We start from the raw sequence: 12,724 nt of genomic DNA, 5'->3' as shown, positions 1-12,724 counted from the left end.
GGGGCGGCCATTTTGCCACTTGCTGTCGACTGGAAATGACATCACAGTTGCTCAGTGTTCAGTTAACTACCAATCACGGCACACCGGTTCTCTGAAGCTGATCTGTGATTGGTCGTTACCTGCATTTGAGCCTCTTTGATGTCGTTTTCACTCGACAGCAAGTGGCAAAATGAAATGAAATGGATTTAAGAAAACTGGTGGATTTTGCTGCTGAACACATATTCTACAAATGCAATATTAATCAGAATGCTGTGTTTAGACTAGGGACACATACAACAGAGTATTATTGTAAAGAAAATTGTATGGTTGACTTCCCCTTAAAAAAAAACAAAAAACACTTAGATGCCTTAAATGTAAGCACACACAAGTTTTTAATTAATCCCTAAAAGGAAATTAAATGGCCCTTTGTGGAAAAACGGGGTGATAAAGAAAAAAAGGAAGCAGCTTTTATTTGGGATTTTATTCCTCCTTTCTCCTTTAGTTTATGTATTAACCTTTTTTTTTTCTTTTTTTTTTTCAATTGTCATTTATGTCCCCTTATATTTGCATCCCCATGTTTAGTAGTGTAGCAGGCAGAATCAGTAGGCCAAAAGGCATGGTACTGCTCATTTTCTAAAGCAATAGAACAAATATATCAAAGTTTAGTGACGATCTTTCTTGTTGTGACACAGAAAAAAATATAGTTTGAAGTGGATATTTTTGTTTTACTTAATTTTTCTTTTCCCAGAACCATGACAGAACGTCTCATCTTGAGAGGGGGGAAAAAAAAGAGCTATAGAGTCCACAATTTACCTCAATCGTTCTCTCATTTGTAAGCACAAATGGGACCCTTCTGGAAAAAGTGCTTTTTTTTTTTTTTTCTCACATATTAGAAATTTTGCAGATGTCCCTAGTGTTTGAATGGAAATCGGAAAAAGCATGTGGCGTTTTAAAGGGGATAAAAGAGAAAGAAATGTGAAAAGTGTTGGTTTAAAAATGATGCTGTTTTTTTGAAAACTTTTCCTCAAGAAAAGCACTTTTTTTTTTTTTTTATTAAATTTTAGCAGAAGGCACTTCATCTTTAGTAATCTGCTTTGTTTCCTCCCTCATGATTCTACTTTTGAGTAGAATCCACCCAGAATCCACTTAAATTCCTTTACACAGGCTGGCCTTCCTTCCAACCGTCATCCTGAAGGGCTTCTTGCGGATACTTCTTAACTAGCCCATAAAATGAGCTTGTTCTTGCGAGAATTTGGTAGGAATTTGTACGGAAAGTGAACAACAGATATTTTGACACGTCATAAAAATCCTGCTTGACATTTTTCGTACGCCTTCTTACTAAATTCTCGTGAGGTCGCGTCCCATAAAAATCGGCATCTTTAGGTTCTCTTTGAAAAAGATGTCATGAGAATCCCTGATATATGTGAATGCTTAAAACAAAAAGTTACAGTGACAGATGAGGAAAAAGTGTTTTAAAGAATGTTATTGCAGTGTACGAAATATCTCATAAATGATTATCATAAATACTTTTATCTCAGTAAATGTGTATTTTAGTTAGTTAAACAAAGTGATGATGTTCTTCTTTTTGGATGTCTGGCAGGTTTACATTTGTGTGTATCTTTGACAATGGCTGAAAAGTATTAGCTTTTTCCATTGAGCTTTCTGTCATATCCAGTCAATACCTTCACATGTACTTGAGTTAGCATAGTGGAATCACAACTATGGATGCTACCATATTTATAGCCGGCTATTAGTGTCTTAATCATCACTTAGGGTCTGAGCTAGCTAACATCAAATGCTGACATGGATGGCCTACTAAACGTGATCATAGGTCGTTGTCCGGCTCTTTTAATGAAGCTATTTTCAATCCTGTTCACCGCCATCCTATAGGAACCTGAGCCCAAAGTTAACCTGACGCCTCAAAAGGTCAACATATAGTGGATATAGAAAGTATGGTTTAAGGCCACGATAACAAAAAGTAATAGAAATGAAAGTTAGGAAACATAAAATTCAGTTGAAAGAGAACACATTTGAGGAGAATCAAGTTTGTTTTAGCACCTTTTTCTTTAATGACAGTCTTGATGGAAAGGGTATTCCAGTGTGGCACATCTTGACCAGGCAATATTTGCCCAATCTTCCCTCAGAATTGACGTCTATTTGGACCTCCTTATAAGTGCCACCTTGAAGAAAAACAGTGCTTCTTCTACTGTTGGTGTGTTAGGCCACAGGTGTCCAACTCAAGGCCCCGGGGCCAGTTTTGGCCCGCCGCATCTTTTTATCCGGGCCGCAAAGGCAAATCATGTTGTGCTTGTCAACATCATGTTTCTTGCTAAAATACCAAAATTGCAAATTGTCCTTACATTTCATAACCTTGATATATTGCAAGCATTTTTATATATTTTTTTTTTACAATCTCCCGTTTAAAGGAGAGTAATAGTTGACCAGATGATTTTTTTTTTTTTACTAGCTTCTGATTACAGAATTAATTATCTGTCAATATGTTGTGTGTATAGCAGCGCTTCCAGGAAGAAGACTACTACGCAACCCCCCGACAACTCTCCGCCACATCTATAAATAAAATCTATTTGTAAAATTGTACACTTCTGCAGCGGCATACTCCTTGCACACTCTCTTTCATTGAGAGCACCACTGCCACCTACTGCAGCGGATGTGCAATGACACTTTTTTTCTAGTTCAAAAAAAAAAATGTTCTGTGCGGCCCTCTCAGTTAAACTATAATTACAATGTGGCCCGTGACAAAAATTTGTTTGAGTCCCTGTTTTTGACAAAGTACACTTTTTTTTCAATGCTAATTTAATCTAAATTAGACAATAACCTATTTTCATACGTTTTGGGAGATCTAGCATTTAAAAAAAAAAAAAAAAAAGTCGGAGATGGATGTTTATTTTATTTTTCATAAAGATACAGAAATTTCATCTTTTACCATGGCAACAAGCCAAAGCTTACATCCACATCAACAAAAAAAAATGGTTTCAGTGGGTGACGCCTCTTGCAACTAAGTTGAGTGGTAAAGATGCGCCATGCTGATAGGCTCCTATCAATCAGTCATTAAAGCAAAAGGTGCTCCCACAAAGTATCACTCAGAACTGACTTTTATTTCATGTATTGATAAACTCACAAAAAATTCCTTTATCCACTATATGTACGTTCATTTAAAGCCGTGGCCAAGTTCGTGCAACGAGCAACAAGAAAGCCACGCCCACTTCAGGATGTTCAGCTTTTAATTAATAACAAACAAAAAAACATAGCACATAAAAAATAAAATACATATTGCTGCTTGTAGCTACGGTTGCGGACAACTGTAGACCACTAGATGTTCTCTTTTTGTTTGTTTGTTTGTTTATTTGTTTGTTTGTTGCGAAATGGACAGAAGGATGCACAAACAACCCAAACTGACAAAGTGTACATCAGCCCCTCAAACCTCAGCCCCCAACCCATCCTCCCTCTCTCGGCTGCTTAGTGGAGTCAAAGAAAAAGGGTCTAAAACAATGGTGGGGTTTTGCCTTTTTTTTTTTTTTTTTTTTTTTATTTGTTTTGTTTGTTGATATTGTTGTTATTGTCTGTTTGTACAAAGGACCTCGAGAGAAAAAAAAACACAACACATCACCTCATTTTTGTTTTTCTTACCAAAACCTGGGGAGAAGAAACTACACGTTTGCACAATCGCTTGTCATGAGTTGCTCCGTGCTGTCCCACATTTTTTTTGCTAGCAGCTGCTCGATGTGTCAGAATCGATCCAACCTTATCGCAAGATCATACCTAGAATGATTTTATCACTCAACTTTGGATTGAAGTGTATTTTTGTACTTTTTTTACCCCCTGCAACGTACTTATTTTAAAACGGGCTCTTGTAAATGAGTCACGAAATGATAAGCAAGATTCTAAATTGATTCTGTCGTTGGATTCAATGAAATGTTTCTAAGAAAAAAAAAAAAAAACTATTGGCTTTAGCCAAATGTTGTAGCAATCAAATTGAACATGATTATTTTTTGTAACAAACATCCCTAAAGGTTACAAACAAAAAAAAATCTCAAAAAGCCTTCTCTAAAGAAGTAAAGAAATGAAAAGCTTTTGGCATGTATTAAGTTTGTCCTCCCTGGGTTTCTGTGAGCTAATCTGAGTTCTAGCACTTTCAATCGTTTTGAAAATAAGAGTATTTTTTTTTTCCTTTTAAAGTTTCAGCTTATATGTTCATATAGTTTTTAAATTTTGTATTGAACTTGTATATGTATGTGCCATTAGCATATTGTGTAGACTTTTGTCAGCTTTGTGTACTTCTAAAAAAAAAAGAAAAAAAAAAAAAAGAAGAAGATAACAGTATTTTTGATAGACTTTTCACTAATAACCTTGATTGCATTTAAAGCCCCCTTTCCGACACCCCCGCCCCCACTCGTCTCTGACTATACAAATAATTGATACGCCCGATCTAATTCTCCAGGCAAGTGCGACAAGAACACAACAGCATGCTGTTTCATGTCAAGTGCTCAGAAACAAAATTGGAAAAATAAGGGGGAGGGGGGTGGCACTTAAAGTTAATGTCACATGTAAAAGTAGTGCCGCAGTGCCATATAATTTGTATTGAACGTCCCTAATCTATATAGCACATAACTTACAAAGGGTAGTGGAGCTATTCTCTGACATAACTCCTAAATTTCAGTGCTGCTGTTGTGTTCTTTGATTTGACAGTTTGGTTCCATGACCTCAAGCTGCACCTGCTACTGCTAGGGATGCACTTATCCTCACACTTCCTCTTTGCTAGCAGGTGTATGCAAAAAAAAAAAAAATGCTGTTTTTTAAATTCACTCTTTCTGTCCCTTCTTTTTGCTTTCAACTAAGAAAGTGGGTACTGTCTGATAGACAACATCCAAATGTAGTTTTCTATATTTTTAGTTTAATGTTAAAGTTGTGCATTCCAGCCCTTTTTTTTGTGTGTGTTTGTTGGCATAAATCATTTTATTTGTATCACTTGCTGACAGCCACCTCTGGAACAAACGAAAGGTGAAACCGATGTATTTGCTCACAGGATGTCATACAGCTACACAGATTTCTATTTCAATGATGTGCTTGGGAGAAAGGAAGAAAATATCAATAAGCAATAAGTCTTGCTTTTTTGTGTGTAACATATCTCACATGCAATCAGTTGCTGCAGTGTAAAAGTGACAGAGTTGTATATTGGTTGATCCAAAGACATGATGATCACAACAACAAAAACTTTTGACTTATTGTACAGTACAGTGTATTTGAGTTGTAATGTGTTATGGTGACATGATTAAAAATGCAAACCAGGGCGTTCACACCTTCTTTGTAGCCTTTTTCGTTTGGATTCTTCTTTCTTCTTTTTCTTCCTTAAAAGTTGTTCACGTACTGCAAAAAAATATCGATATTGTGATATTGGCCCATGCAATATACATATCGCAAAGACATGAAATAACTTTCATATGGAATTTTATTCTTTTAACTGAATTTAACCAGTCAGCTGCTAACTAAAATGTGCACCGCCATCCAAGAGTATAGAAGTAATTACAATGAATTAATTAAAGAATATACTGAGTTTGTTTATTTTGCTGCATGAAAAAAATGTCATTTTTTGATTTGACAATAAAAATGTCATTTCTTTAGGTTCATGTTAAATATCGCAATAAAATCGATATAACTATTCAGCAACTATAACGCATATGATTGTCCAATATTTTGCAGCCCTAATATATATATATATATATATATATATATATATATATATATATATATATATATATATATATATATATATATATATATACATATATATATCACACAAAGACTTTGGAAATACAGTCTAGTCATTATCTTTTTCTTTCGCTTGGTGGTGCAATAGTCCATGCGATTTCGGTGCAAGCGTGCATACACAGAAGCAAGACAAAGCGCTCAGTGAATCTATTCCACATTTTAGGGAGCCTAACCCTCAGTGACTTGGCTGGTGTCCAGTCCAGGGTGTGCCCCGCCTCTTGCTCAAAGTCATTGTGATAGGCTCCATCGTACCTGAGATCCTGATGAGCACCAGTACTAAAAAAATTAAAAAAAATAAAATAAAATAGATGAATTTTATTTTAACGATTCATCCAGAAATTAATAGTGACATAGTTAAAACATAATCTTTGAAACATTTTTCACAATACAGTGATGATTGATGTTTTTAATAGAATATTCATTTACAATATTTAAGGTTTATGTCTCAACTAACTGACACAAATGATCAGCATTGATTTTCAAAAATAACCTTGTTGAGTAAAAACTGTTTTTGTGTGGTAACGACATCATCTCACAGCATTCACACACAAATCCACGTGATTTTGCCGGTGAATGCCTTTGGATCTATTAGTTGCAGCGTTTTGTCAAGTATAATTGCTATTATTTCCAATGTGCCTACACATGAATGCTTTGGAAACACTTCCTTCTCGCATGGCCTCTGTCATTCATTAAGCAAAGGAGCAGTGATTGGAAAATGTGTGCCATGACTATACAAGCAAGCGATGAAACCCCTCAGCGTTAAAAGTAATTGCAGGCCTCTGACGATCCAGTCGGAGGTGGCAGCTGCATGTCAGGAATAGAACTTGGTCTCACTCAAACTATCCAGTCATCAAGCACACGAGTTTGCAACCATATGTGACGCTTTGTGCTAAAAAAAAAAAAAAAAAAAGCTTTTTTTTTTTTTTTTGCATTGCCCCCCCCCCCCACAAATCTCTTTAGAATTGTGGGTAAACAGCTTGTTTTCAGCATGGCCCTGGTTGATCTCTTATACTCGGATGTCACCTGCTGGCCATTTTTGTAATTACTACCATTTTTTTCACCCATTCTCTGCAAAAAAAAAAAAAAGTAAAAAAAAAAAAAAATCTAAAAATAAAAAATCTATTGCACCTGTCTCCAAAACTGAAAACAGAGCTATTGATTTATTCTACTTCTTCATTCCCTTTAAAAACTCAATCACTCCCAGCCATTTTCACTGAAGCAACCCCCTTCGCTCCCTGCTGTTTTACTGGATTTTGCAAGGCCTACAGAATATTTCTGTATTGCAGCAATTAGCATTAGAATATAGCTAAGTTTCATAATTATTCACACACAAATCTGTTTAGAATTGTGGAGAAATAGCTTGTTTTCAGCATGCCCTGGTTGATCTCTTATACTCTGCTGCCACCTGCTGGCCGTTTTTGTAATTACTACCATTTTTTTTTTCACGCATTCTCTGCATTTGAGAGGCTGCATCAAAGCCTTCTATAGCATTAAAAAAACAAACAAAAAAAAAAAACGTCTTTCGGATAGTATTATTATATTTTTAAAATTCAACATATTTATACGTTTTTGGGAGCAAATGAGTTAAAATGATATACCTCCAAAACTTGTGTCTCACAGTCACATTTTCAGAAATGAATCCTATAATTCCTTTGCATTCTCCTTTAATTAAATGTGTAATGAATCCACAACTGTGTAATCATTACAATTATTGATGCTCTATAGTAAGAGACATGACTACAAGTTGTAAGCATGTGTTGTGCACATGGAACAGCATCTGGGGGGAGTCACTTGAACATGGTGGACCAGTTGGACCACTCTAACAATTCGTCTTCATCCCACCTTACTTATGTCACCATTTTCTTTTCATTTCTACCAATGAATGGTCTGCCACCTCTCTTACTTCTACAAGGATGAACATTGGGCCATTGGGGGTAACGTTATAGGTTGTCATATACATTTCCAGGCAACCGTCGCTGACAACACACCCTCTTTTAAACTCATTTTGAAGCCCAAAATAACACAAAGTGTGCTTAAGTTGTGTATGAATCCATTGATGTTTGCATTAGTTTCTTTTTTATAAGATTTACTGTTAACGTTCAGCGAAATTTTGCAAATCTGTGTATGCTCTAATGTTATACTTGCAAGAAGATAATATGGCAAAAGGAGCTAAAACAGGGGTGTCAAACATAAGGCCCGCGGGCCGGATCAGGCCCGCAAATGGGTTTAATCCGGCCTGCGAGATGATTTTGTAAATAAAAAAAACAAAAAAACAAAAATTGTAATGTTTAACTAATTAATCAGCCGACCACAATCAAAACATAGAGATTTGCAATTTCACAAGCAGTTCTCAGATGAGCAATGCAACTTGTACGGGGAATCGTCGTCCTGGATGTGATTATTTTACACGCAACTTAAACTATGGTTTGTTTAATTATTATTATTATCATATTTTTGTTGTCATTATACACCAACATAAACATGTTAAATCCGACACAAATTCAATTACTGGTAACACAAATAGATATAACGTCCTTATAACATCATTTAACTGTGCCACGCAATGCATTCTGGGAACAATATATATGTAAAAAAAGGTCGATTTAACACATCCGGAATGTATACCGGCAAAGTGTTGCCTAGTTCCATTTGCATTCGTGTTACTTTTCGGAACAATACGATTACAGTTGAGCTCCGTAATTTACTGCTGGTCCACGAAAATCTGCGTTTAAATGACGGCAATTGTTTTTACGTTATATATGGTTATTTTTCCCAATGCGGCCCACTTGATAATATATTTTCCTCCATGCGGCCCCTGAGCTAACATGAGTTTGACACCCCTGATCTAAAATGTACTAGTAGTGATGAAAGATTTTTATCTATTTTTAGTAATCTGTTTCCTGTGCTTTTAGCCCAGGCATGCTGACTGTCAATCATAGTAATTCATCACCTGCAACTTCAAGTGCCATCCACTTCCTAGTTCTGTGTCCAAACGACTTCCTGTAGAGTTGCCTACTTCGCAAAAAAACAAAACAAAAAAAAGTGCTATTACAGTGAAAAAGTGAATAGTCAGCTGAAATGTGAATGCTGAAAATCTACAGCAGTTTTATACTGTTCTGCGTTGTTGGACGTGGTACTTTGGTGCACATGGTATATCTTTGAAGGCAGTGAGAGTGTAAGTGAGGTTGTCACATTAACAGTTGCATATACAGTTTCTCAATACTAATTTAAACAACTGTAAAACAGTATAATTGTTACCAAAGAGATGGTGCATTGTGTCATCATTATCATCATCATCATCAGAGTAAGGTAGGGTTTGACCAAAATGGCTGAGATAGTGATGACTCAATCTGGAGACTAACTCTTTACTTACTCATATACTCTCTCTCTGGTATGTTAAAAATTCTGAATCAAGAAACTTGATTTTGGGTAATGCGATTAAAGCAATAGGAACAAAAGAAACATGGAAAAGGTTCGAAAAAAAATGTTTCAGGGAATGGAAGGCTTGATAAATGGCAGACGGGTGAATTGCGTGCAGCCTGAGGGTGCCAAGTGTTGGCTGCAGGATCCATTTTTTTTGTCGGTTCCTTTTTTCTTGATTTGTGGAGGTAGGTGGTCCCAAATTCTACAGAAATGCAACCACGTGAAAGCAGGAATAATTCAAAGTAGTTTATTGGGGGCATTTTTGATTGTAGTCAAAAGTGACTAGCACAGGAAGGCAGATAAGACGAAGGAATATGGAAAGACCAAGACTAAGAACATGTGGAATTAGATATCCTCACATCAGCCCAGGCCAAGTAAACAGTAAGTAATATATAATGCATGTATACAATCATCCATTCAAGCCACTTAATCCCAATTTATTTACATTTAATATTTACTTTATATTGTTCATCATTATTTACGTGCTGTTCCTGCCTGGTGTTTACATTTTTAAAGTTACCGTATTTAAGTGTGATTTAAGTGTTTGCACATGTCGGTTGTTTTGTGCGTTCACTGTTCGGTGAATATAAACAAAGTCATATTGGATATGTGTGACTTGAAATGTACAAATGTACATGTAAAAAAAAAAAACAGTCAAAACCACACGAATATAATAAAACGAAGAGGCTTACATGATGATGGCAACTTTAAAATTTCAAGCAAAAGTTTTTATCGTAATCCATGCTTTTGTTGACTTTTGTTATGTTATCTGCTTGTTAGTTTTTCGTGTCCACATTTTATTCTGGCTCAGGTATGTGATTGTTATTCTTATTATTTTGGTGTACAAATCAGTGACAGATCCAAATATAAAATTGTGTGAAATAAAGATGTGTTGAATATTAAATAAATATTCTCTCCATTGTGAGTCCAGATTTGCGGACCCGCTATTTTTCTTTTTTTTCTTTTTTTTTGTCCAACAACAGCGCACTATTACTGTTGTTTTGGGGTGTCCGGCACTATGAGGAGCCATGCTATTGTTCAATACTGTAAATCTGGAAAACAAAACAAAAAGAAGGGAACAGGAAGCTCAGCCTCCTTGCTAATTAGAAGGAGTTTCGTAAATGTCAAATCCCTCCGGCATTTGTACGTCTTCAGAAATCAACAACCGGACGTTCATTGTGTAATGTACATCTTTGTGTATTAAGTTGTTTATATGTTAATTGAATACAGCTTATCCTGGTCATTGTTGCTCAGAGCCAAGGCCTATCCCAGATGACTTTGAGCAAAAGGTCTACAAGATTCTGGACTGATTGCAAGTCAATCAATGAGCACGAATAAATACAGACAAGCATTCACAACCACATTTACGCCACTGGGTGAGAAACATCAGGGTGACTTCTATTAGCGTTTTATTGGACGCAATCAAACACATTATAGCACAAACATAAACATAAAGCACCCATGACACTTGTGTAATTACATGCCCAGTATCAATTAAACACGAGCCTCAACACACGCTCGCAAACGCAGTACCTCTCATCATGTGAGGGAAATGGCTGACAAATTTAAGCGAAGACGTGAGACACAAAGCTCATTAACACACACAATGGAAGGCGTGTGACGATTCAGGGGAAACAAGTTGGCTCAATGGCGAGCTTCCCCGAGACACTCCAGAGGCAACCGGTGACAGCTCGCCATCCACAGTGCGCGAGTCATTATGTTGTGCAGCACTTTCACCTCAAGGATCAACAATGATACTCCGGATATGTGAAGAACATTTGAGGAACAAACACAGTTACTTCAATACTGGGTGCCTGTAGATTGGTGGTCAATTACTGGCAGGTTAAAGACATTATGCAAACGTAAATAAATAAAAACAACAACAACAACAATTTGCGTGTTTACAGCCACAACTGCTCTATTTTGCGGGGGGGTTGCTGTGGTACAAATCTGTACAATGCTTCCACAAGTAGAAGCAAGTAACTCAAGGCTTCATTCATTTATTAAAAAAAAAAAAAAAAAAAAAATCTAAGAAGGAAAAAACTATATGAATTAGACAAAGTGAAATTTCTGTAGAAATTCCGTGGGAATGCTGAGAGCTGAATGCTAATAAAATCTCTCCCAAGCGAGATTGCATGTCTCCATAACCAACACCAGGCAAGTATTTAACATGTGAGCCAACCTGGCTTGTTGAAAATCATGGCTAATGGCCTATTTATATGTACAAGTGTTATCTGAAACTACCTTCCATTCATTTAGATGGAAAAATTGAACTGATATCCAATGGAAAAATGCAAATAAATAAATAAATAAATAAAATTCACGCTATAGCGCCACCTAGGCATGCAGCACCCACCATTAATTTTGATGGAAAAGTGGAGCTAAGATAGTTAGCATAATTGCCATGGATACAATTGCAATGTACAGTGGGAGGTGGGATTCGAACCTGTGACCTCCTGGTTACTGGACAATGCATTTTACCAAGTGCTCCACTGAGCAGTATCACAGAGCTGGTAATGATGACAAGTTGTATGTATGGAAGTTGGTGTGGAAAGTGGGACTTAGAAAAAGTTCAATGTAAGTCCCATTGAAAATGAATGGGGAAAAGTTGATATTTAACAATAAATTGTGCGAGTACTGTAAGTACTGTGAAATCAGACGAAATATTCCCAAGATGGCATGAATTTTGGAAGCAAGTTGCAATTTGAACGGTGTAAATCGGAAGTATTAAGTGGGAGTTATTACGCGGCAAAAAAGTGTGGAGAATAACATATGTGGGAATGCATTCCCACAATTAAGACCACCAACTACTGCTGTCAAAACTTGGTAGTGGCGATAAGACTTTTTTTTTTTTTGTAGTTAGTCCAGTCAGTGCAACTGGAAAGGGTTGAATATTTGCTTGGGATTTTATAGTTGCTGTCAGTATGGTCTTTTTCTGATAGATGAAGGTACAAAGGTACAAAGGTAAGTATAAGTGATGTCCTACAAAATTAATACATTACTTAATGCATTTTTTTTTTTATTATTTTCCAGATAAAACAGTTACCACGTTTTTGTAGCCTATACAACAATAAAAACACTGCCTGAGGCTAGTGATAACAACATTGTTATTTGTTGGCCTGGTTGTTGTCAAGTCAGAAGTGGCCATTTAGCTTTTGCATTATTTGTTATTTAATTCTGCAGTTGGCCTTTACAATAAATGAAAAGATTCATCAAACAACACAGCCTTTATTTTTTAAGACAAAAAGAGATTTAACATCTAACAATGCTGTTTTGTGAAAAGATTCTTATTGTTGGCCACACAGTACTGTTATTGTGCTGCATAATACGGTTAAAAACAGAATAAAAGCACACACAAAAAAAACACTTTGTTCCATTTATTTCTTACAAACCTGCAGTTAATATAACACTAGGAATAAGTACAAGTTTTGGGAATAATATAAAAGTAAAATATTTACATAACACATTGTTAGCAATATTTTATTGATGAAACTATATTTTGGCCAAAATCTGTTTGGTTGCTCTTTGTCTGGGA

The sequence above is a fragment of the Festucalex cinctus genome, chromosome 2 (genome assembly GCF_051991245.1).
Source record: "Festucalex cinctus isolate MCC-2025b chromosome 2, RoL_Fcin_1.0, whole genome shotgun sequence".
In the NCBI taxonomy this organism is placed as follows: domain Eukaryota; kingdom Metazoa; phylum Chordata; class Actinopteri; order Syngnathiformes; family Syngnathidae; genus Festucalex; species Festucalex cinctus.
Note: the sequence above shows the minus strand (reverse complement) of the source record.